Below are 24,792 nucleotides of genomic sequence, written 5' to 3' on the forward strand. Positions count from 1 at the left end.
TGCTCCGAAGAGGTCAGTATTGTATATGACTTTAGTGATGGGGGGATGTGCAGTCAGGCACGCATTTTGGCAGAGGCTAGCTGCTAGTCACAAGGAGCAGATGTCTCTGTTAAAGATTTTAGTGTTTTTATAGATATGAGAAGATGCAAGAATTGGGGCTCATAAAATCTTCTGAAAATATCTAACTATCTGAAGACCTGTTCTGCCAGTTTTTCCCAGAGCACAGAGGGCCTCATTCCTGATCTCCGCCCTGAACTCCTTTCAGGGTGTGTTGAAGGTCAGCAACTGCAGTGGCTAGTGACCTCATCCTTGTAGAGGCAGATGGCAAGTAACAATTTTTATCTGGCAAGGCACCCTCATGGTCTTAAATTCGACCCTGGCTTGGAAGGCATTTCATGACCATTTCATCCTATGGTGCTGGAATGCTCACTCCTAGGTCAGGCGAGGATGTCATTGATGGGCCACTCAATGTGCTCTCATGGGACTAGGCCCTGTTAACAGCAGCCAAAAGTCTCTGGACCACCTGTCTTACTAGTCTGTTATGGTCCAGGAAAAAAAATTCCCTGTTGTTGCTTCTTCCGATATCTAAAGTTACACTATTACAGTCATTGATCTCATATAGAACTAAATATCTGGTCAACTGGCTCAAGTCGCCTGGTCATCATTTTATCAAAGGCTCAGTCACACATTTGGCAATGCAAAAAGCAACAATTTTGTAAAACAGACAAAATACAAACAGTATATCCAGCAGTGTTAGTAAGGTCATGAGTAAGAATTTAAGCCAAGAACTTCCATTAGGTGCAGCTCAGTGTATTCCCAGGTCATCTGACTTAGTCTGTTCTGTACCCATCCTTATCTTTAAGGGAAATTATATATTGGCCTTGCTCATAAGGCACCCAGCCCAATTTCCTAGTGTTCCTAGGCTGGCTATCCTTAGTATGGTTTAATCATTCCCAACAGAATGAGCTTGAGTGACCCCAAAAGAAAGTTCATATTTATGGCCAGGGTCAGAGCAGGTATTATTAATTGACCAGGTGAGGGGATCCCACCTAGTAATACCAATAGTGGCCTGAACAGAACTATAATTTCTTTCTTCTAGAATAAATTTCCTAAGGGCCATCCAATAAGAGCCCCGGGGTGAAGAAATCCACCAAGGTAACCCACAAGTACTAGATACAGATAACTGAACACAAACCCAACAACTGGATTAATTTTAAACTCTGCATAAGATTGTGCCCAAGAAAGAAATATATTTGGTTCATAAGCAAAGGTGTGAGGAAGTATCAAAGTAATTATCAAATGAGGTATAAAGTCTTGGTCCAGCATCTTGGGTCAGCTGTCTACTTCAGATGTCATCTTCTCATCCTGGTCTGGTAGTTTCTCCTCTATTTGAGTGTTGTCTAATGGTGATTTTGAGGTCATCAGTCCTCTCTATAGCCCAGTCCAGTGCAGGGGCCCTTTGTAAATGAAAATTAATTCAAGAGTAAATTCCCTTAAGTTTCACTGTGTATGAGCTAGTTAAGAGTAACTGATAAGGGTCCCTCTATCTAGGCTGGAGATAGTCCTTTAAATGATGTCTTTTCCAGTATACATAATTACCTGGTTGCAGGTCATGGGGCACATGATCTTCATCCAAAGAGATTACTGAGATAAGCTTCAGAAACAAACTTACAGTGTCCTTTTTTTGTTTATTAAAGTATAGTTGATTTAAATGCTGTGTTAATTTCTCCTGTACAGCAGTCATTCACTAATATTCAATACATATACATTCTTTTTTTAATATTCTTTCCCATTATGATTTATCACAGAATATAGTTCCATGTGCTATACAGTAGAACTTTGTTGTGGTTTTTTTTTTTGAGTTTTATATTTTATTTATTTATTTATTTATGGCTGTGTTGGGTCTTCATTTCTGTGCGAGGGCTTTCTCTAGTTGCAGCAAGTGGGGGTCACTCTTCATCGCGGTGCACGGGCCTCTCACTATCGCGGCCTCTCTTGTTGCGGAGCACAGGCTCCAGACGCGCAGGCTCAGTAGTTGTGGCTCACGGGGCTAGTTGTTCTGCGGCATGTGGGATCCTCCCAGACCAGGGCTCGAACCCATGTCCCCTGCATTGGCTGGCGGATTCTCTACCACTGTGCCACCAGGGAAGCCCACCAGTGAGTTTTATATCAACAAATCCAATGATGCATTACCATTCCTTATCTTATTGAGTGTCTCCGAAGAATGTGGCATTATGGCTACTCTCTCCCTGAAACACCATCTTTGCCTGGATTCTGGAACTCCACATTCTCCTGGTTTGCCTTCTTCCTTGCAAACCGCTCCTGCTCAGTCTCCTTTTCCTACATCTTCCTCCTCTTGCTGGTGTCTACATGTTGTGTTTTCTCAGAGCTCAGTCCTCAAACATTTATTCTCTTCAAATGATCTTGGAGGGGCTCAGGACATGCCACCCCAAAATAGGCCACTAGTATAAAAGCACTTAAGCCTAGCCACTTTGGGTCTTCATTTTTCTATGAGGACCCCCATGTACATGTAAAAATTATTAAATAAAATCTCTATGCTTTTCTCCTGTTAACCTGTTGTATGTCAACTTACTTCTCAGGTCCAGCTGGAGAACCTAAGAGGGAACAGGTAAAGCTTTACCTCCCCTACAATCTCATCTAGGGATATGGCTTTAATTACTATTTATACACGATGACACACAAATTTACATTTTCATCCCAACCTTCTCTATTGAATGCCAGCCTCATATATATTGTAATCTATGTAACATCTACACTGGATATCTAATTGGCATCTAACATATCCTTAACATAAGGCCTGATTTCCCCCCATAGGTTCTTCCCTCACTCTTTTTTTTTTTTTTTTTTTGGAGTATAATTGCTTTACAATGGTGTGTTAGTTTCAGCTTCACAACAAAATGAATCAGTTATGTATATACATATGTTCTCATATCTCTTCCCGCTTGCGTCTCCCTCCCTCCCACCCTCCCTATCCCACCCCTCCAGGCGGTCACAAAGCACCGAGCTGATCTCCCTGTGCTATACGGCTGCTTCCCACTAGCTATCTACCTTACGTTTGGTAGTGTATATATGTCCATGCCTCTCTCTCGCTTTGTCACAGTTTACCCTCCCCCCTCCCCATATCCTCAAGTCCATTCCCTACTAAGTCTGTGTCTTTATTCCTGTTTCACCCCTAGGTTCTTCATGACATTTTTTTTCTTAAATTCCATATATATGTGTTAGCATACGGTATCTGTCTTTCTCTTTCTGACTTACTTCACTCTGTATGACAGACTCTAGGCCTATCCACCTCATTACAAATAGCTCAATTTCGTTTCTTTTTATGGCTGAGTAATATTCCATTGTATATATGTGCCACATCTTCTTTATCCATTCATCCGATGATGGACACTTAGGTTGTTTCCAGCTCCGGGCTATTGTAAATAGAGCTGCAATGAACATTTTGGTACATGACTCTTTTTGAATTATGGTTTTCTCAGGGTATATGCCCAGTAGTGGGATTGCTGGGTCATATGGTAGTTCTATTTGTAGTTTTTTAAGGAACCTCCATACTGTTCTCCACAGTGGCTGTATCAATTTACATTCCCATCAACAGTGTAAGAGGGTTCCCTTATCCATTCTATATATAATAGTTTGCATCCGCTATCCCTAAATTCCCACTCCATCCCTCTCCCACTTCCCCTCCCCCTTGGTAACCAGAAGTCTGTTTTCTGTGTCTGTGAGTCTGTTTGTTTCATAAAAGTTCATTTGTGTCAGACTTTAGATTCCACATATAAGTAATATCATATAGTATTTTTCTCCTTCTGACTTACTTCACTTAGTATGATAATCTCTAGTTTCATCCATATTGCTGCAGATTGCATTATTTTGTTCTTTTTTATGGCTGAGTAGTATTCCATTGTATATAAGTACCATATCTTCCATATCCATTCACCTGCTGATGTATGTTTAGGTTGTTTCATGTCTTGGCTACTGTGAATTGTGCTGCTATGAACATAGGGGTGGCATGTATCTTTTTGAATTATAATTTTGTCAGGATATATGCCCATGAGTGGGATTGCTGGATCATATGGCAAATCTATTTTTAGTTTTTTGAGGAACCTCCATACTGTTTTCCACAGTGGCTGCACCAACCTACATTCCCACCAACAAAGTAGCAGGGTTCCCTTTTCCCCACACCCTCTCCAGCATTTGTTATTTGTAGACTTCTTAATGATGGACATTCTGACTGGTGTGAGGTCATTATAGTTTTGGTTTACATTTCTCTCATAATTAGCTATGTTGAGCATCTTTTCATGTACCTGTTGGCCATGTGTATGTTAGAGTCTCCTTTTAATAATTCAACTGAACTTTACAATAATATAACATAACAGCAAGGAACTACATGTGAAGCGAGAATTCGTAAATACAGACCTCAATTAATAGAACTAGAATTTAATATTCACTAAAACATAACCTTTTTCTCTCTACACTTACCCTCATTTCTACCAAATACAGCCAAATTAAGACTAATGTGTTTGCAAAATAAGTCTGGTTTCAATAAACCTGGCCTGATGATTTATATAAGTAAATTGATCATATAGACTTTTTTTGTAATTTTATTTTATTTATTTACTTTTTATACAGCAGGTTCTTATTAGTTATCTATTTTATACATATTAGTGTATACATGTCAATCCCAATCTCCCAATTCATACCACCACCAACAACAACAACCCCTCCCTCGCTTTTTCCCCTTTGGTGTCCATACGTTTGTTCTCTATATCTCTGTCTCTATTTCTGCCTTGCAAACCGGTTCATCTGTACCATTTTTCTAGATTCCACATATATGCGTTAATATACGATATTTGTTTTTCTCTTTCTGACTTACTTCACTCTGTATGACAGTCTTTAGGTCCATCCACATCTCTACAAATGACCCAATTTCGTTCCTTTTTATGGCTGAGTAATATTCCACTGTATATACGTGCCACATCTTCTTTATCCATTCATCTGTCGATGGGCAGTTAGGTTGCTTTCATGACCTGGCTATTCCAACAGCGCTGCAAAGAACATTGGGGTGCATGTGTCTTTTTTTTTTTTTTTTTTTGCGGTACGCGGGCCTCCCACCGCTGCGGCCTCTCCCGCTGTGGAGCACAGGCTCCGGATGCGCACGCCCAGCAGCCACGGCTCACGGGCCCAGCCGCTCCGCGGCACGCAGGACCCTCCCAGACCAGGGCACAAACCTGCGCCCCCTGCATCAGCAGGCGGACCCTCAACCACTGCACCACCAGGGAAGCCCCGCATGTGTCCTTCTGAATTATGTTTTTCTCTGGGTATATGCCCAGTAGTGGGATTGCTGGATCATATGGTAATTCTATTTTTCGTTTCTTAAGGAACTCAATACTGTTCTCCATAGTGGCTGTATCAATTTACATCCCCACCAACAGTGCAAGAGGGTTCCCTTTTCTCCACACCCTCTCCAGCATTTGTTGTTTGTAGATTTTCTGATGATGCCCATTCTAACTGGTGTGAGGTGATACCTCATTGTAGTTTTGAGTTGCATTTCTCTAATAACTAGTGATGTTGAGTGGCTTTTCATGTGCCTCTTGGCCATCTGTATGTCTTCTTGGGAGAAATGTCTATTTAGGTCTTCTGCCCACTTTTTAATTGGGTTGTTTATTTTTTTATTATTTTTTTAATATTGAGCTGCATGAGCAACTGTTTATATATTTTAGAGATTAACCCTTTGTCCGTTGATTCATTTGCAAATATTTTCTCCTTTTCTGGGGGTTGTCCTTTTGTCCTATTTATAGTTTATTTATAGTTTCCTTTGCTGTGCAAAAGCTTTTAAGTTTCATTAGGTCCCATTTGTTTGTTTTTGTTTTTATTTCCATTTCTCGAGGTGGGTGGGTGATTTATGTCAAAGAGTTTCTTCCTATGTTATCCTGTACGAGTTTCATAGTGTCTGGTCTTACATTTAGGTCTTTAATCCATTTTGAGTTTATTTTTGTGTATGGTGTTAGGAAGTGTTCTAATTTCATACTTCTACATGTAGCTGTCCAGTTTTCCCAGCACCACTAATTGAAGAGACTGTCTTTTCTCCATTGTGTATCCTTGCCTCCTTTGTCATAGATTAGTTGACCATAGGTGCGTGGGTTTATCTCTGGGCTTTCTATCCTGTTCCATTGATCTATATTTCTGTTTTTGTGCCAGTAGCATACTGTCTTGATTACTGTAGCTTCGGAGTATAGTCTGAAGTCAGGGAGCCTGATTCCTCCAGCTCCGTTTTTTTCCCTCAAGATTGCTTTGGCTATTTGGGGTCTTTTGTGTCTCCATACAAATTTTAAGATTTTTTGTTCTGTAAAAAATGCCATTGGTAATTTGATAGGGATTGCATTGAATCTGTAGATTGCTTTGGGTAGTATAGTCATTTTCACAATATTGATTCTTTCAATCCAAGAACATGGTATATCTCTCCATCTGTTTGTGTCATCTTTGATTTCTTTCATCAGTGTCTTATAGATTTCTGAGTACAGGTCTTTGACCTCCTTAGGCAGGTTTATTCCTAGGTATTTTATTCTTTTTGTTGCAATGGTGAATGGGATTGTTTCCTTAATTTCTCTTTCTGATTTTTCGTTGTTAGTGTATTGGAGTGCAAGAGATTTCTGTGCATTCATTTTGTATCCTGCAACTTTACCAAATTCACTGATTAGCTCTAGTAGTTTTCTGGTGGCATCTTTAAGATTATCTATATATAGTATCATGTCATCTGCAAACTGTGACAGTTTTACTTCTTCTTTTCCAGTTTGGATTCTTTTTATTTCTTTTTCTTCTCTGATTGCCGTGGCTAGGACTTCCAAAACTATGTTGAATAATAGTGGCAAGAGTGGACATCCTTGTCTTGTTCCTGATCTTAGAGGAAATGCTTTCAGTTTTTCACCACTGAGAATGATGTTTGCTGTGGGTTTGTTGCATATGGCCTCTATTTTGTTGAGGTAGGTTCCTTCTATGCCCACTTTCTGGAGAGTTTTTATCATAAATCAGTGTTGAATTTTGTCAAAAGCTTTTTCTGCGTCTATTGAGATGATCATATGGGTTTTACTCTTCAATTTGTTAATCTGGTGTATCACATTGATTGATTTGCGTATACTGAAGAATCCTTGCATCCCTGGGATAAACCCCACTAGATCATAGTATATGATCCTTTTAATGTGCTGTTGCATTCTGTTTGCTAGTATTTTGTTGAGGACTTTTGCATCTATATTCATTCAGTGGTACTGGTCTGTAATTTTCTTTCTTTGTAGTACTTTGTCTGGTTTTGGTATCAGGGTGATGGTGGTCTCATAGAATGAGTTTGAGAGTGTCCCTTCCTCTGAAATTTTTGGAAGAGTTTGAGAAGGCTGGTGTTAGCTGTTCTCTAAATGTTTGATAGAATTCATCTGTGAAGCCATCTGCTCCTGGACTTTTGTTTGTTGGAGATTTTTAGTCACAGTTTCAGTTTCATTACCTATGATTGGTCTGTTCATATTTTCCATTTCTTCCTGTTTGGTCTTGGAAGGTTATATACCTTTCTAAGAATTTGCCTATTTCTTCCAGGTTTTCCATTTTATTGGCACAGAGTTGCTTGTAGTAGTGTCCTGTGATGCTTTGTATTTCTGCAGTGTTTGTTGTAACTTCTCTTTTTTCATTTCTAATTTTATTGATTTGAGTCCCCTCATTTTCTTGATGAGTCTGGCTAACAGTTTATCAATTTCATTTACCTTCTCAAAGAAACAGCTTTTAGTTTTATTCATCTTTGCTATAGTTTTCTTTGTTTCTATTTCATTTATTTCTGCCCTAAGCTTCATGATTTCTTTCCTTCTACTAACTTCTGATTTTGTTTGCTCTTCTTTCTCTAGTTACTTTAGATGTAACGTTTGATTGTTTATTTGAGATTTTTCTTGTTTCTTGAGGTAGGATTGTATTGCTATAAACTTCCCTCTTAGAACTGCTTTTGCTGCATCCCATAGGTTTTGGATTGTTGTGTTTTCATTGTCACTTATCTCTAGGTATTTGTTTATTTCCTCTTTGATTTCTTCAGTGATCTCTGGTTATTTAGTAACGTATTGTTTAGCCTCCATGTGTTGGTGTTTTTTCCGTTTTTTTCCCTGTAATTGATTTCTAATCTCATAGTGTTGTGGTCAGAAAAGATACTTGATATGATTTCAATTTTCTTAAATTCACTGAGGCTTGATTTGTGACCTAAGATGTGCTCTATCCAGGAGAATGTTCTGTGAGCACTTGAGAAGAAAGTGTAATCTGCTATTTTTGGATGGAATGTACTATAAATCTCAATCAAATCTATCTGGTCTATTGTGTCATTTGATGCTTGTGTTTCCTTATTAATTTTCTATCTGGATGATCTGTCCATCAGTGTAAGTGAGGTGTTAAAGTTTCCCGCCATTATTGTGTTATTGTCAATTTCCTCTTTTATAGCTGTTAACATTTGCCTTATGTATTGAGGTACTCCTATGTTGGGTGCATATATATTTATAATTGTTATATCTTCTTCTTGGATTGATCCCTTGATCACTGTGTCGTGTCCTTCCTTGTCTCTTGTAACATTCTTTGTGTTAAAGTCTATTTTATCTGATATGAGTATTGCTACTCCAGCTTTCTTTTGATTTCCATTTGCATAGAATATCTTTTTCCATGCCCTCACTTTCAGTCTGTATGTGTCCCTAGGTCTGAAGTGACTCTCTTGTAGACAGCATATATATGGGTCTTGTTTTTGTATCCATTCAGCGAGCCTGTGTCTTTTGGTTGGAGCATTTAATCCATTCACATTTAAGGTAATTATTGATATGTATGTTCCTGTTACCATTTTTTTAATTGTTTTGAGTTTGTTTTTGTAGGTCCTTTTCTTCTCTTGTGTTTCCCACTTAGAGAAGTTCCTTTAGCATTTCTTGTAGAGCTGGTTTGGTGGTGCTGAATTCTCTTAGCTTTTGCTTGTCTGTACAGCTTTTGATTTCTCCATCGAATCTGAATGAGATCCTTGCCAGGTAGAGTAATCTTGGTTGTAGGTTCTTCCCCTTCATCACTTTAAACAGATCATGCCACTCCCTTCTGGCCTGTAGAGTTTCTGCTAGAAATCAGCTATTAACCTTATGGGAGTTCCCTAACCTTATGGGAGTTCCCTTGTATGTTATTTGTCATTTTTCCCTTGCTGCTTTCAATAATTTTCTTTGTCTTTAGTTTTTGTCAATTTCATTACTATGTGTCTTGGTGTGTTTCTCTTGGGTTTATCCTGCCTGGGACTCTCTGTGCTTCCTGGACTTTGGTGGCTATTTCCTTTCCCATGTTAGGGAAGTTTTCAACTATAATCTCTTCAGATGTTTTCTTGGGTCCTTTCTCTTGCTCTTCTCCTTCTGGGACCCCTATAATTTGAATGTTTGTGCATGTGATGTTGTCCCAGAGGTCTCTTAGGCTGTCTTCATTTCTTTTCATTCTTTTTTTTTTATTCTGTTCGCAGTAATGAATTCCACCCTCTGTCTTCCAGGTCACTTATCCGTTCTTCTGCCTCAGTTATTCTGCTATTGATTCCTTCTAGTGTATTTTTCATTTCAGTTATTGTGTTGTTCATCTCTGTTCTTTAATTCTTCTAGGTGTTTGTTCTTTAATTCTTCTAGGTCTTTGTTAAATATTTCTTGCATCTTCTCGATCTTTGCCTCTATTGTTTTTCCAAGGTCCTGGATCATCTTCACTATCATTATTCTGAATTCTTTTTCTGGAAGGTTGCCTATCTCCACTTCAGTTAATTGTTTTTCTGGGGTTTTAACTTGTTTCTTCATCTGGTACATAGTCCTCTGCCTTTTCATTTTGTCTGTCTTTCTGTGAATGTGGTTTTTATTCCACAGGCTGCAGGATTGTAGTTCTTGTTTCTGCTGTCTGCCCTCTCCATATAGGCTTTTTTAAAATTGGCTTTGCTAGAACTTTTTATAAGGAATCTCAGACTGAACTTTTAAGAGGGCCAGGAAAGCCATACCAAGAGTTTGTCACAGATTTAGGTGAATTCCTCCCCTTTCCAAGTCCCCCAAATTACTTGAGATTCCTGCACCTGTTAGGAGGTGGCCCTCCTAATTTATCTGATAAAGCTGTTGTGAATTTAAGAGTTTCCAATCTCTGGGGAAATCAGGTAGAGAGAAAAGATAAATGTTTCAACTCCTTTTACAAAGGTACAATTTACCAAATTGCTGTAAGTCACAATTACCTTGAGGAGAAGGGTTTCCTTACATCTGGAAAACACAGATTAAAAGCCAGTAATATTTCAGGCAGAAACCATAGAAGTTATAACCATATTCACCAGTTCACTCAGTCCTATGTAACTAATCCTTTTTGTTAACAGTTTTATGAAGCCATCAGGTTTCCCATTAGAATTCTTTAATTCTGGGTAATTTCTTACCCAGTTCAGCAGTATGATCTGAAAGGTACCAGAAACCTGAACTTGTCAGAAAGTCCTTTCTATAAATCTTCTTGAATAGGAAGAATTTTTGCAAAGGCATCAGAGTAAAACCATAACTGTCTATGAATGACAAAAGACTTAAGGAGGCACGGTTAAAAATCTGATTACAATGCAATTGACAGACCAACATGGTTACTGCTGTGACAGACAACATTTTAAAATAATAACTAGAATTATGACTGATAACATTTTACCAGGATGTACCAGATTTTTTTGGAATTCCATATAATTTCTAGACTATCTATATTAATAACATTTACCATACAATATAACCTAAGATTTATTACTCATTTGACAACACTTCCAATGTAATTTAATGTACCAAATGAACCCAATTAATTTAACATCTCTCTTTGGGATGTTTTGGGGGCCTTTTGAAGCATCCCAATGTTAGCTAGAGGTCAAAGGACTTGATTAGAATTTGATTTGGGGCTTCCCTGGTGGTGCAGTGGTTGAGAATCCGCCTGTCAATGCAGGGGACGTGGGTTCGATCCCTGGCCCAGGAAGATCCCACATGCCACAGAGCAACTAAGCCCGTGTGCCACAACTAGTGAGCCTGTGCTCTAGAGCCCATGAACCACAACTACTGAGCCCACGTGCCGCAACTACTGCAGCCCGTGCGCCTAGAGCCTGTGCTCCACAATGAGAGAAGCCACAGCAACGAGAAGCCCGCGCACTGCAACGAAGAGTAGCCCCCGCTCACCGCAACTAGAGAAAGCCTGCACGCAGCAACCAAGACCGAAAACAGCCAAAAATAAATAAATAAAATAAATAAATTTTTAAAAATTAAAAATTTAACATTAAAAAAAAAGAATTTGATTTTGGAAGTTTGTCAAAATATCAAGAAGGTTTAAAACACTTGGTCAAATAGGATCATAGGTCACTGTGAAACAATACTTATTCCCTTAACCAAGGTGACAGTAAAAGATTTCAAAGGCAAATATGGCAAGTTATAACAGATTACAATTTATGGTAAAAGAAACTTTACAATCTGTTATCAAATGCAGATTCACAGCCTAAGAAAACTTTGTCCTCTTAACAGACAGAAAAACCAAATTCAGGTTTTGCACCAGCTTACTATAAAAATTCATTTACTCAATTAAATTTATTCTAAACTTAGCCAATCCTGATCATGCACAAAACTCTTTTCTAAGGGTTCCCTTTCCATAAACTTTCCATCACTTTCTGTATGCATGTTAATGTGTTCCTTATTTTTTTCCATCCACAAACAACCAGCTCTAGGACAAAACTCCTTCTTTTCCCTTAACAAAATGCAGTTCCATTCCTCATACCTTCTTTAATTAAAAGCACACATCCTACTTTGCTACTGTATACCAAAATGTTTCCTTTATTATTTCTAGTAGCTTTAATTATGTATTTAAATTAGAATCGTCAACTCCTAAAAACCTTACTTTCTAGTGAAAACTAAGAAGTAAGCAATTACGAACTATGTCTTACATTAGCATTTTGTAGACTGGCAAACATAAATACCAATAATAATTTCTATAAACATGTGCTTTCTAATAGAAAATATCTCAGTGTGGCACCAAACATATTTATTAATATAATAATCCTAAATATCATTAGTTTCTCTGTAAAAGGAAGGGAATGTTCAGTAATTAATGTTTTAATATCTTATTTTATTTGAGAATGATCTAGCTATTCAATAAATTTCCATTTAACTTAATTTAGCAGAACTCTAAAATTTCAAGTTACCAAATATCTGGAGGGATTTTTTTTTTGGCCATGACTCATGGCGTGCAGGATCCTAGTTCCCCAACCAGGGGTTGAACCCACGCTCCCTGCAGTGGAAGCATGAAGTCTTAACCACTGGACAACCAGGGAAGTCTGTGGAGGGAATATTTTTAAGTAGACATTCCTAAAATATAACTATTCCTAAAGAGTTCTTATCTCATTTACATTTAATTTACTTATAAAAAATTTCATTGTATCAAGTTATTTTTCTTGCTGACAAATTTGCAAGACATATAATAAGATCCCATTTGACTTCTATTAAACCTAGGTAAAATAAAGGTAGCATACTTAATGTTGATTATTTTAAAGACATGCCTATTAAATCAACAAGCTTTAACTTTAATATCTGGTATTAATTTAACACTGAATATTTCCCTGTTCACGTGAACCTGAAATTCATTCTGGTCAGCTTCCTTTTATATTTCTGAGAATTTATATCAGTGCTTAATTTTCCTTAAGCCAATTAAGTAGAACTCAATTACAAATTAATTTTGATAATACCATCCAAAGGTAAAGACATATACATAATGCACACATGTAGACAGATAGAACCAGAGATGTCATGGCTACATTTTCTAAACTTAGTCAAGGATCAAGTAGTACAATATAAAACTCACTAGTTTATAACAGTTGGAATAAGTTAAATTTCAAAAGGCCTTTTCCCCCTTTTTCCCTCTGTCTCAGGAATTAGAGATGATCTAGATAAGATAAGTGGTCCTGAGAACCCTGGTCTCAAGGTGCAGGGAAAGAAAAGCAAGTTCTTCTAGAAGGATTTGTTCCCTCAGGGTCAGAATTCTGGAGAAAAAAAATTATTTTCAAGCCTGTTTTCTCTAACAACTGCAAATGCAATAAAATAGCCCATTTTGTCCATTTTCAGGGCAAAATTTTCCTTTAATTTCCAATTAAGTGAGTACTTGTAAGTATAAGTTTTGTACATACATAAACCTGGCTGGGGTGTTAGTCAGAGGCTAGCTTTCTGACACCCCTCACTTCCCTGTTTGAGGTCTCTATTTCCCATTTCAAAGCTGAATTTAAAGATGAAATTGTGTGGTGGGCCAGCGTGCTGCTTGTGAGTTAACTCCTCTAAGCATCACTCTAGAGTCATTTCAGCCCTCTTTTGGGGCTCAGTTCTTCCTTCGGTGGTCTAAGACCACAGTGGGTGCTCAGATCACTGAATGGCCAGTTCTTATGCGTGACCTCTGGTTGAGCAAGTCTTTCAATTAATGAGCGGGTTTCCCTATGGGACCACTGCACAGAATGAGGACTCTGCCTTCACTGTTCCCATAAATTTCTCAGTTGCCTAAGAAAGCTGTAATTGGTAATTGACCAGGAGGAGTCTAGTCCTTCTTCTTCAGAGCAAAGGTTTCACGTAATACCTTCACTTTTATTCCAACAAATCTTGTTAAGGCAGCCAAACTGAGGAAAGGCATCAGAGCAGCCTCTTACCTAACCACTCAGCCCAGACCACTCAGTGTCTTTCAACTCAGCAAACCCCAGTGTCTTTCAAGCAGTCCCCGCCCCCAGAATCTTTCAACGGTGTGGGTATTTCCCCACTGTCTCAACCAGCACCCCCGTCAGGCATCTTTCAATTGGACGGACATTTGCTGGGTGTCTTTCGAACCGCCCCCCACCCCCGTATCCTTCAACTGAGGGACCAGGTACTTATTATATACCACCAAATAAAACTCAGGATCAACAACCAATACAGGAGATCTGAGAACCAGGAGAGACTCACCCAAATTCCTCTGGATTCTCTGCGGAGGTGGATGGGCCCAAGGGCTTCTGCTGGTGCCAAGGCTCTGGTTCTTCGCAGAGTTCAGGCAAAGGAGAGAAGTCTGCTCTGGGTCCCTTTGTTGGTGTCAAAACCATCAATGGAAAAAAAATGGACAACGTGAGAGTTGTGAGTTAAGTTTTATTCAGGGCAAAATGAGGACTGTAGCCTGGGATACAGCCTCTCAGATAGCTCTGAGGAACTGCTCCAGAGAGGTAGGGGGGAAAGTCAGTATTGTATATGACTTTAGTGATGGGGGTATGTGCAGTCAAGCATGCATTTTGGCAGAGGCTAGCTGCTAGTCACAAGGAGCAGACGCCTCCATTAATGACTTTAGCACTTTTCTAGGTAGGAGAAGATGCAAGAATGTGGGCTCATAAAATCTTCTCTTGAAAATATCTGTCTGGAGACCTGTTCTGCCAGTTTTTCCCAGAGCACAGAGGGCCTCATTCCTGATCTCTGCCCTGAACTCCTTTCAGGGTGTGTTGAAAGTCAGCAAATGCAGTGGCTACTGACCTCATCCTTGTAGAGGCTGATGGCAAGAGACAATTTTTATTTGACACCTTATAGTAAGTTCTTATACTTTTTACACCAAGGCTCTGACTCACTAATTAGCACCAATTGTGAACTTCAAAGGAAAGCAGAATTCTAACCTGCTTGGCAAGAATTGCAAGTATGTTCAATGACAAAATTAAGAGATCATCCTCCTCTTAATATACACAAAAGCAAATAAAATTTAACAATCTTAAAGTTATATCAAATTATTTGGTTTAGGGCAATTGATGAAGGGTCATTTTAAGTATTAAAAAAGACTAGGGTTAGCGTAGGTTGGTTAAAATTCTGTGTGGACTTAACAGAAAAGTGCGAGTGGGAAGGGGCTGGAAAGTTTCTAAAGCTCAGAGCTATTTTAGTGAGGAAAGAAGACATTAACTCTAAAAATTATGAAAAATGAAGGTGGTGCTTCCTTTAGATTCTGGTTACATGAAAAAGAGAGCTACTCAAATAGTCTCAATGAGAGGAAACTCATAATGATGTTCTGTAAGCTATCTAGTCTGTGGTATTTCAGTTATAGCAGCCGTATCAGACTAAGACACCTGTCGTTGGGATAAATCAGCTGATCTCCACAGGTCTGTTTCTCCCTGTCATTACCAACTTGCTTACTGTCACTCTTATCTTGTCCATCTTACATGCTTCTCCATAGATAGGTTTCCCTGCTCACAAATCCTGTTTACTCATACTGTTTTCCTTATAAGTGTGGCTGCCCACAGCCACACATGGCCTCGATTGCTTCCCTTAGCATCTTTTCATCTTCATGTCCTACAAATAACAGCCTTATTCTTTCCTAATTCCAGATCAGAAAAACATGCTGATGGGCCCAGCTCATGGTTTCATATCTCTGGCTCATTGGTCTCCCTGTTGGTTGTCCCAGAGTCAGGTCCAAGCAGCTCTGGAGGAAGTGGGGCGGGGGCTTAGACAAGATCACGTGGGGCCTGGGGACCTGGTAGTAGGCATTTAGTGGCCTGACCCATCAAGAATACTAAGGGAAGCTCAAGAACAAAAATGAGAGAAGGGCTAGGCTCATTTTTTAAATCTGGATATCATTATAGACCAAAATCTATCCACGGATAAGATGTGGCTACGGGGGTTTTTCTCCCTTTTAAATTAAATTTAAAATAAATTAGCAGAAGTATATATATATATTTTTTTCTTGTCTTTAAGACATACTATTCCCGTTTCTAAGGAGCAAAAGTAAATAAGAACAAAGAAGTCATAATGGCGTCAAAAGAAAGCTCTGAGCCCTTAGCGTTTGGAAAATGGCAAGTTCTGAGCAACCATTCAAAGAAAGACTTGTACGTGTGCTGCCCAAGAGAAACAGAGCGAGAGCCACAGATGTGAGCCACATGTGCAATTTCAAGTTACCTAGTAGCTACATTTTAAAAAGTAATAAGGAACAAGTGGAAGATATTCTAGTAATTTATTTTATTTAACCTAATTTATCCAAAATATTATTACTTCAACACGTGATCGATATTTTTTTAATTAATGATATTTTTAAAAATTAATTCTTCCTTTTCACACGAAGACCTCGAAATCCAGTGTGTTTTACACCTACAGCACCTCTTGCTGTGGACCAGCCACGTTTCACGTGCTTAATAGCCACTGGTGGCCACTTGGAGAGCATAATACTTGTTCAACCTAAGACAGAAAGCAGGTAGCACGAAAAGGGTCAGGTCAAAGAATGGGGCAGGGGTGAGTGCTTACTTGGTCTTAAGGGCTCCCCTCGGTAGTGATTAAACCCGGGATAGCACCACCCTCTGCCGACGTCAACCTGGGGACAAGCAGCCTGGAAAAGGCAGCGAGGGCAGGTGCAGGTGAGTGAGAGGAAGGTAAGAAGAGCACAGAAGATGGAGAAGGAAGAAATAAAGTGAAAGGGAAGGAAGGAAAGATGGGAAAGTAAACCGCGATGGAAGAGGCTCGTGTGGCAACCACAGTGCACGAGGGAGCTTGAACAGCATCAGGAAGGGCACCGTGATGCGTGGGAGGGAGCTTCTGCGCAGGAACTTCCGACCGGGATTACAGACGCAAACAAAGAAAAAAGGGCCCGCGAAACTCTGGGAGGCCGGCGTGCTGCTCTGAACCACAACGGGGCTGAAGTCACCAGGCCCAGAAATGCAGTTCATAAAAATCAAATGCCTGGAAAAATCAACAGAGAGGCATCAAGGGCAAATGCCATTTACGTAGTTGACAAAAGCAGAATATGTTTTGCTTTATATGAACAAATCAATTCCGTTGATTAATGTACTTGAGCTCCTGGTAATGAGCTCCATGGGAAGGCTTCGCATAAGGAGAAAATAATTGCTGGGCAGGATTTTCATGAGTGAAGAAATAAAGACCTCTTCTAATGGAAACTGAGCTAGCAGTTCAAGTAATCAACACTTTTTTCTTTCATTTTTACTTGGTCATCATTATGATTTTTCAGTGGACTACAGGTTCAAGCTCATCAGAATAGCTTTTCCTGTTGGAAACACTGCAGCAAAAGACATCTTGTGGCAAAACTACATCCTGAGATCTCAGGGAAAGTTCAGGAAGGTGGTTTCCCTTTTCATTTACAATGACTCACCAAACAAATAAGTCTGCTCTTAACCATTTTTACAACGAGGTTCAGACCGTGCGAGGTTCAGACCGTGACCATTAGCAGTAGGTACCAGAGCAAGTAAGTGCTCTTCAGCGTGAGTGATGTAAACGAAATGAAATGAATGGAACTGACCACATGGAGATGGCAGAAGGAAAGCACCTTCCTTATATAAAAAAGAAAGCTGAGCCCCTCCTGCTGCTGCTACAGCAGCTTCGTCCAATAAAAACAGGTATTAAAGCTCAAACAAAACAAAACAGAGACTTAATGCTGTAACGGAGTACCTTGTAAAAATTAAAGTGAAAAGGTAAAACATAATGTTAAAGAGTGTTTAATGGCATGAAAAGATGTTCCTGATGTTTTGTTAAGCAAAAAAAGCGGGTTATAAAAACATATGTTCACTATGATCTCATTTTTGTTCATTTTATATAGGTAAATGTGCACAGAAAATGCTGGACTGGTGTATACTAAAACGTCCGCCCGCAGCTGTGGGATTATAGCTGGTTTACATTTTCCTTTCCATCTATATTTCGCAAATATTGTACAAATTTTCTACAATAAATATTATTTTAACAAGAAAACTCTTCCATAAAGCATAAAGGTGCTTTGTTTTTGAGGCCGCTGCCTAACATTATTCCGGGTCCCCCGGCTCTACCCCACCAGTTCAAACTGGCAGCTCCACTTGTCACTCAAATGGGCCCTCATTTGCTCCCTTAGAGAAAAGTGGAACCAAGAGGAAGTAATGATCAGTTTTCAGGACAGATTTTAGGGTGTGGGCTTTTGTTTCGTTCACATTTTAAAGAATGTGTCTAGTAACACCCAAGCTTCTCATCCCACAGGCCCTGTTCCAGCTGCTAACAAGAGCCCAAGGGTGTGGAGAGGTCACCAGCTCCCAGAGAGACTGCTAAAACCCCGGGTCAAAAGCTGATGGGGGAGAAATACAGGTCCCTGAAACTCCCGATGGTCAGGGAATGAAGGAGGGTGGGTCTCCTCAAAGTTAACCAACAACCTAAACATACAGAATTTCAACTTCTCTTTCTGCTCCATTGTCCTCAGACCCTACAACACATAAATAGCTTTCATAAAAATTCCAGCAGTATATGCAATAGATTTTGCTATTTGGAAAATTCTCATGTCTGGCCTGTGTAGACCTTTCATTTTGTCTTTTTTTCTTTTTTTTTTACTTTTCAACATTTTAGCTGAAAATGGAAAATTCAATTATATTTCTGATGCTGCTTGAATTCCCAGGGAAACTCGCTAGAGGCATCAGAGATTTGGTCTACGGTGGCTTCTGTTTCTGGTGAGTGAACTGTTGTTTTGTAATTCCCATTTGCATCTCTCTACATTCCCATTATTTAATAAAACAGTGAAGCAAAAGTGACTTTAAAATCTTAATACTTCTGATAAAAATTAGTGCACACTTTTAAAACTTAAAAATGTGTCTTTATACATAAAAAGACATTAGAGATATACTGAATGTAAAATGTAAAAGCAGACAAAACAGAACATCCTTAATAATTCCCTTTAAAAATTGTTTATGTCTATATGCATCAGAAGAATCTGAAAGGGTGTTTATCAAGGTATTGACAATGGTTGTTGCTGAATGGTAGACTTTTTTCTTGCCTCTCTCTCTCACACACACATTTTTGATGTATGTTCTAACTTTCTATATGCATATGTCATGTAGTATTTTTACTTAATGAAATAAACACAGTTCAAATTGTATCAGATTATCACCTATATTATGTCTACACATAGTAGATACTTAAACATTTTTTTCTAATTCTGTCAGAAAATAATCATAGGTAGCATTAACTGAGTATTTATCATGTGCCAGGCACTGTACTAAAGGTTTTTTATATATTATCTCATTTAAACCCTACAATAACACTATGAGGTTGGTACTATTCTTCTACCCTTTCAAATGATGATTAAGACAGAGGGAGTTTAAGAAATAGGAGAGGGACTTCCCTGGTGGCACAGTGGTTGAGAATCTGCCTGCCAATGCAGGGGACACAGGTTCAATCCCTGGTCCGGGAAGATCCCACATGCTGCAGAGCAACTAAGCCCACATACCTCAACTACTGAGCCTGTGTGTGGCAACTACTGAAGCCCGCGCACCTAGAGCCCATGCTCCACAACAAGAGAAGCCACTACAATGAGAAGCCACGCACCACAACGAAGAGTAGCCCTCCGCCCACCGCAACTAGAGAAAGCCTGCGCACAGCAACGAAGACCCAATGCAGCCAAAAAAAAAAAAAAGAAGAGAAAGTCCCAGAACACTAGACAGTCTGGCTGCAGCCCTTGCTTTTAATCACCCCACTAGGGAGTGGCTTTGATTATAAAAATCAAGTATTTTTTATTATAAAAATCAAAAAAAGATTTTCAATACATTTGGGTTAATAACCACCATATCTGTAACTGTTTGCTATTCGTTGCCTTTGTTCTGAGTTCCTTTTTTGTCTTTCACTCTTTTCTCTTTTGAGCATTTCATATGATTCCATTGTTTTCTCCTCTCCTAGCATATCAGTTATACTTTCTACAACCTTTTTTTAGTGGTTGCCCTTGAGTTTGCATCATACATTTACAACTAACCCAGATCCTCTTTCAAATAACATTATACCACTTCTCGGGTAGTGCAAACAACTTACAACAGAGAATTCCCAGTTCTTCCCCTCTACCCCTTATAACATTGCTGTCAGTCATTTTACTCATCCATAAATTAAACTCACTGAATACACTGTTGCTGTTATTATTTTGAACAAACTGTTATGTGTTAGATCAACTGAGAACAAGAAAAATAAATGTTTTATTTTAGTTTCCTTTATTCCTTCTCTAACACTTTTCCTTTTTTATTTAGACCTGAGTTTCTGAAATATATATCGGTTTCCTTCTTTCTACAGAACTTCTTTTAATATTTTTTGCAAGGCAGGTCCACTGGCAACAAACTTCCTCAATCTCTGACTGTCTGAAAAAGTCCTTCTCCTTCGCTTTTGAAGGATACTTTCACTGGATACAGAATCCTAGGTTGCTGGGGTTTTCTTCTGACAGTTTAAATGTTTCACTCCACTCTCTTTTCTGTTTGCATGGTTTCTGAAGAGATTTCCAATGGGACTCTTATTTTTGTTCCTCTATAGGTAAGGTGTTTTTCTCCTCTGGCTTCTTTCAGGATTTCTCTTTGTCTTCAACTTTCTGCAGTTTGAATATAATATGCCTAGATATGGGGTTTTTTGCCATTTACCCTGCTTGGTGTTCTCTGAGCTTCCTGGATCTGTGGTTTGCCATCTGACAGTATTTGGGGAAATTCTCAGTCATTATTGCTTCAAATATTGCTTCTGTTTCATTCTTTTTCTTTTCTTGCTGGTACTCCCATTACACATATGTTATGTGTTTTGTAGTGGTCCCAGAGTTCTTGGATATTTTGTTTTGTCTATTTCATTTTTTTTCTCTTTGAACTTCTGTTTTAGAAGATTCTATCAACATTTCTTCAAACTCACTGATTCCTTCTTCAGCCACAGGTGTCAGAGGTTGAAACTTTCCCTGATGTCCTTGTTTTGTCTCCCCTGTTGTCTTTGGGTTTCCCTAGAGACTTCTTAAATAAGGTCTGAGAGGTACACTTCTTTCAGTAGCATTCCCCTGTTATTATAGAAGTCCTACTGATGTGATGGTAAGGTATGGGGGAGGGGAAGCATGCTCTAGTCCCATGATTAGGTCTCAGTCTTTTAGTGAGCTTCTGCTCTTCGGCTGTGACCATCCCAAGTATTTCTCATATTCCCCTACCTCCCCTTACATTACTTAGACGTAATATAAGTCATCTAGAGTAAGCTGAAGTTGAGTTTTTCCCTTCTTCGGGGAAATTAGGCTCTGGTAAAGCAGAGCCAGGTCTTCAGGTCTTATTAAGAAGAACAGAATGCTCTGGCTTATTCCAAAATGGCCCCTTTTCCCCTCCCCTACCAGAAGCAGAAGGAGATTTTTCTCTGATCTTCACTGTGAGAACCTGGTAGGGTTCCTGGAGGTAAAACTCACAGAAGTTTGGGGCCCTCCTAAGACAAGGTCCTCCTGAAGTTTTTAACTCTCGGCCAAGTCCCCACTGAGCCCCCAGCGATTCATCAATTACAGTTTCTGTTCACAAGCATCTGCTCTGGTAAGTTGTAATTATCTGTATCTGCCTATTTGTCTCTCCAACTTCAGGAACAGTGGTTTGCCCTGTGATGTCAATTCTCTGATGAATCTAAGAAGAGCTGTCGATTTTAGTTTGTTCGGCTTTCTTCTTGTTGTGTGGACAGGAGTGATGACGTTCTAGCTCCTTACATGCCCAACTGGAAACTGGAAGTTGTCGTGTAAGACTTTCCATGGCTTTCTCCTGTCCTTCTCCATGACCAGAGAGCACATATGTGATCTGAAACTTTAAGAAAATCCCAGTGCCTCAGCATCATTGTCACAAGTGTGGTATAAAAATAGTTGTCATTTCTAGCTAAGACGTGTCACAGTTTGGGAATTTGTATTCCTTATATGATTTACAAATCTATTTCTTCTCCAAGTTTAATGTATGTTATAATAGCAATGCACGTAAAATGTAATAGCTGCAAAATATTTATGAAATTAAAACGTGTTTGGTGGGGGCTTCCCCGGTGGCACAGTGGTTGAGAGTCCGCCTGCCGATGCAGGGGACACGGGTTCGTGCCCCGGTCCGGGAAGATCCCACATGCCGCGGAGCGGCTGGGCCCATGAGCCATGGCCGCTGAGCCCGCGCATCTGGAGCCTGTGCTCCGCAGCGGGAGAGACCACAAGAGTGAGAGGCCCGCGTACCAAAAAAAATTTTTAAAAAAACGTGTTTGGTGGATACGTAATGAATTTTTAATTATTCATACAAGTGGAGAGATAACAGAGAAGCTCAAAATTACTGTTTTAGAGGAGATATTCTGGCATCTGTATTTTAGCAGGGTACGTGAGATTTTTCTGAAGATTTAGAACAGTCATAAAAATGTTGAAAATATACTGTAAAGACAACTGTAGTGGGTTGAATGGTGGCCCCCAAAAAAGATACATCCACATCCTAGTCCCTAATACCCGAAAATGTTACCTTATTTTAGAAAAAGCATCTTTGCCAGTGTAATTAAAGATCATGGGATGAGGAAATCCTCCTGGGTTATCTGGGTGGGCCCTAAATCAAATGACAAGTATCCTAATAAGAGAAGGAGAAGACACAGAGAAGGAGACACAGGGAGGGAGAGATTGGCGTGATGCAGCCACAAGCCAAGGAATGCTGAGAGCCACCAGAAACTGGAGGAAGCAAAGAACGGATTCTCCCCCTGGAGCCTCCAGAACGAGTATGGCTCGCTTGACACCTTGATTTCAGATATCTGCCCTCCACAACTGTGACAGAACGAATAACTGCTATTTTAAAGCAATCACTTTTGGGGTAATTTGTTTAGGCAGCCCTAGGAAACTAATCCAACAGTTTAGAAGGGTTTTCTAAATGGTCCATTTTTCTCATTCTGCTCCTCTGCTCAGAATTCTTCCCTACATCACAGCTTCTCATCTGTGTCTGATGCAAAAGAACAGCATAAATCAAGTTACCCTTTTGAAATTTTTCAAAATGCCAGACATCATCCCAGAATTGAGATGTTTTGGATTAAAAGGTCTTTCTGCTTCAGGGCTAAAATGAAGCAATGTCCTCTACTAAATTATAAACTCTTTGAGTGATGGGATAGTGTGGATAATTCATCTTACTGCCCCAGCACAAGGCTTGGCCCATTATAGGCACTCAATATTTGGTGATTAATTGATTGAAAAGATAACAAAAGATCCTGGATCTGGTACCCTCTCAGATTAGTTGATAAGAATTTGCAAAGCAGAATTATTCAAGGCTAATTTAAACCACAAGTGATCCATCTGTTGATTATTAGAAGTGGATTGTACCATGTAATTAATCTCTTAATGCAGTTTGAGTGTCATAATCTGCTTATACTAAACATTTAAAGGATAATTAGGAAGACATTCATTAAGAACAAAAAATCTAGGAGTCCAAACTGTTACTGATATAGAAATGTATTCATAGGACATACAATAACTATTATGATGCTTATAGAATGAAATAAAATGCTGATTTTATTAGCAAGTAAATAAAACTATAGAATAGATGTGTCCTTTCTATTAACCAGCTATATTTTAGTGTTTGAGGGATGTGATATCTGAATGCTTCCAAATTACTGTCTCAGAATTCAACTTTCCCCTCTTTCTGAGGACTGAGAATAGGTACATTTCTGGAAAGGAACTGGGCACTGCTCTCTAATAAGTTTCTTCCTTTGTAATTATTCCCCACCCCACCCCACCCCGCCTTATAACTAATAATGCCTTTTAAGTACCTTCCGTTGGCAGAGGGAACTTAAAAACTACTTAGAATAGAGGGATGCAGTTTTGAAGATCTCCAGTAATTGTTCAGGAGTATGCACGGGTGTTCTTACACAATTTACGGATTTCCCACCAGGGGCCCCACCCCAAGCATTCCTGAATCTGGTATAGCATTAGCTAACACTTCTAGAATGTTTATGATATGCCAGGCACTCATCTAACCATGTCACGTATATTGGTTAACTTACTCCTCTCCTGATAACTTACTACACTAGCAGTATTATTAGACCCATTTTACAGAGGAGCAAAATGAGGTATGTGGATGGTAAGCAACTTGCCCAAAACTACACAACTGATCAATGTAAGAACCTGAACTTAAACTCAAGCCTTCTGATGTTGGAGTTTGAATTCTTACCCACTGTTCAATGTTGAAATGAGCTGAAATTTCTTTATAATACCTGGATACCAGGTTAGGAAGTCAGGCCCAAGATCTTCCCCATCCATGAAAGCTTTCATCTTTGGGATGTCCCATCCTATGACCAGGACAACACCTGAGTTTGCTGATAGGAGCTTTTGTTGTTATTTTGGCATATGTAGGAGAGGCCTGTTCAGCAAGAAAAGTATGAACCCAGAGTCTGCTACTGGCTTTTGTAATCCCATTATGTAATTATTTGACCATACACCCAAAGCCTTGGACAATAGGTTATTATATTATTATTATTATATATTATATTATTATTATATTATTGTTTTTAGCGGAAGGCATTCTTGACTCAGAGTTGAGTGTTCAAAGGATGAGAAGTTTGCTGGGCAGTCAAGAAGGGACAGGGCATTCCAGACAGAGGGAAGAATGTGTGCGAATACGCTGAGACACCCATGCTCTCAGGAATCAGAGAGCCAGTCGCCCCAATGGGAGGGAAGAGTGAAAGCGGAAAGAGGAGCCGGGCCAGAAATATGGGGGGATGGGGTGGATCAGCTCCTAGAGACCTGGAAGGGGCAACAGCCTAGGGATTCAAGGAAGTCAGAGATCTGAGTAAACGGAACCAGTAGATGGAAGTGAACAGAAAGCTGATTACTGATGACTGCAAACAATTCAGAAAGCCAGAGCCAGGAGCCCGAGATGAACTTAGACCAGCAGGGACATACCCAGTAATGTAGTGAGAAAACTTCAGTGCCCATTCCCACTGTCATCTCCCTTAGCCCTCCCCCCAACCCCAATACCCAAGCACGAAATCCCAGTGTGAAGAAGGGATGAGCTTCCTGTGCAAACACTGC

At 39.5% G+C, this 24,792-nt stretch overlaps 1 long non-coding RNA gene across 2 annotated transcripts; it reads left to right on the forward strand.

Moving 5' to 3' along the window:
• Nucleotides 1–17,261: 17,261 nt before the first annotated feature.
• Nucleotides 17,262–23,242, forward strand: LOC109549635 (uncharacterized). Of its 2 annotated transcripts, none has more exons than XR_004525470.2 (3): nucleotides 17,262–17,395; nucleotides 18,003–18,463; nucleotides 21,355–23,242. It is a non-coding gene; the product is annotated as an uncharacterized lncRNA (long non-coding RNA). The 2 variants fall into 2 exon arrangements; XR_002175981.3 differs by having other exon boundaries at nucleotides 18,363–18,463.
• The last annotated feature ends 1,550 nt before the right edge of the window (nucleotides 23,243–24,792 follow it).

This window comes from Tursiops truncatus, chromosome 2, assembly GCF_011762595.2.
Source record: "Tursiops truncatus isolate mTurTru1 chromosome 2, mTurTru1.mat.Y, whole genome shotgun sequence".
Classification (NCBI taxonomy): domain Eukaryota; kingdom Metazoa; phylum Chordata; class Mammalia; order Artiodactyla; family Delphinidae; genus Tursiops; species Tursiops truncatus.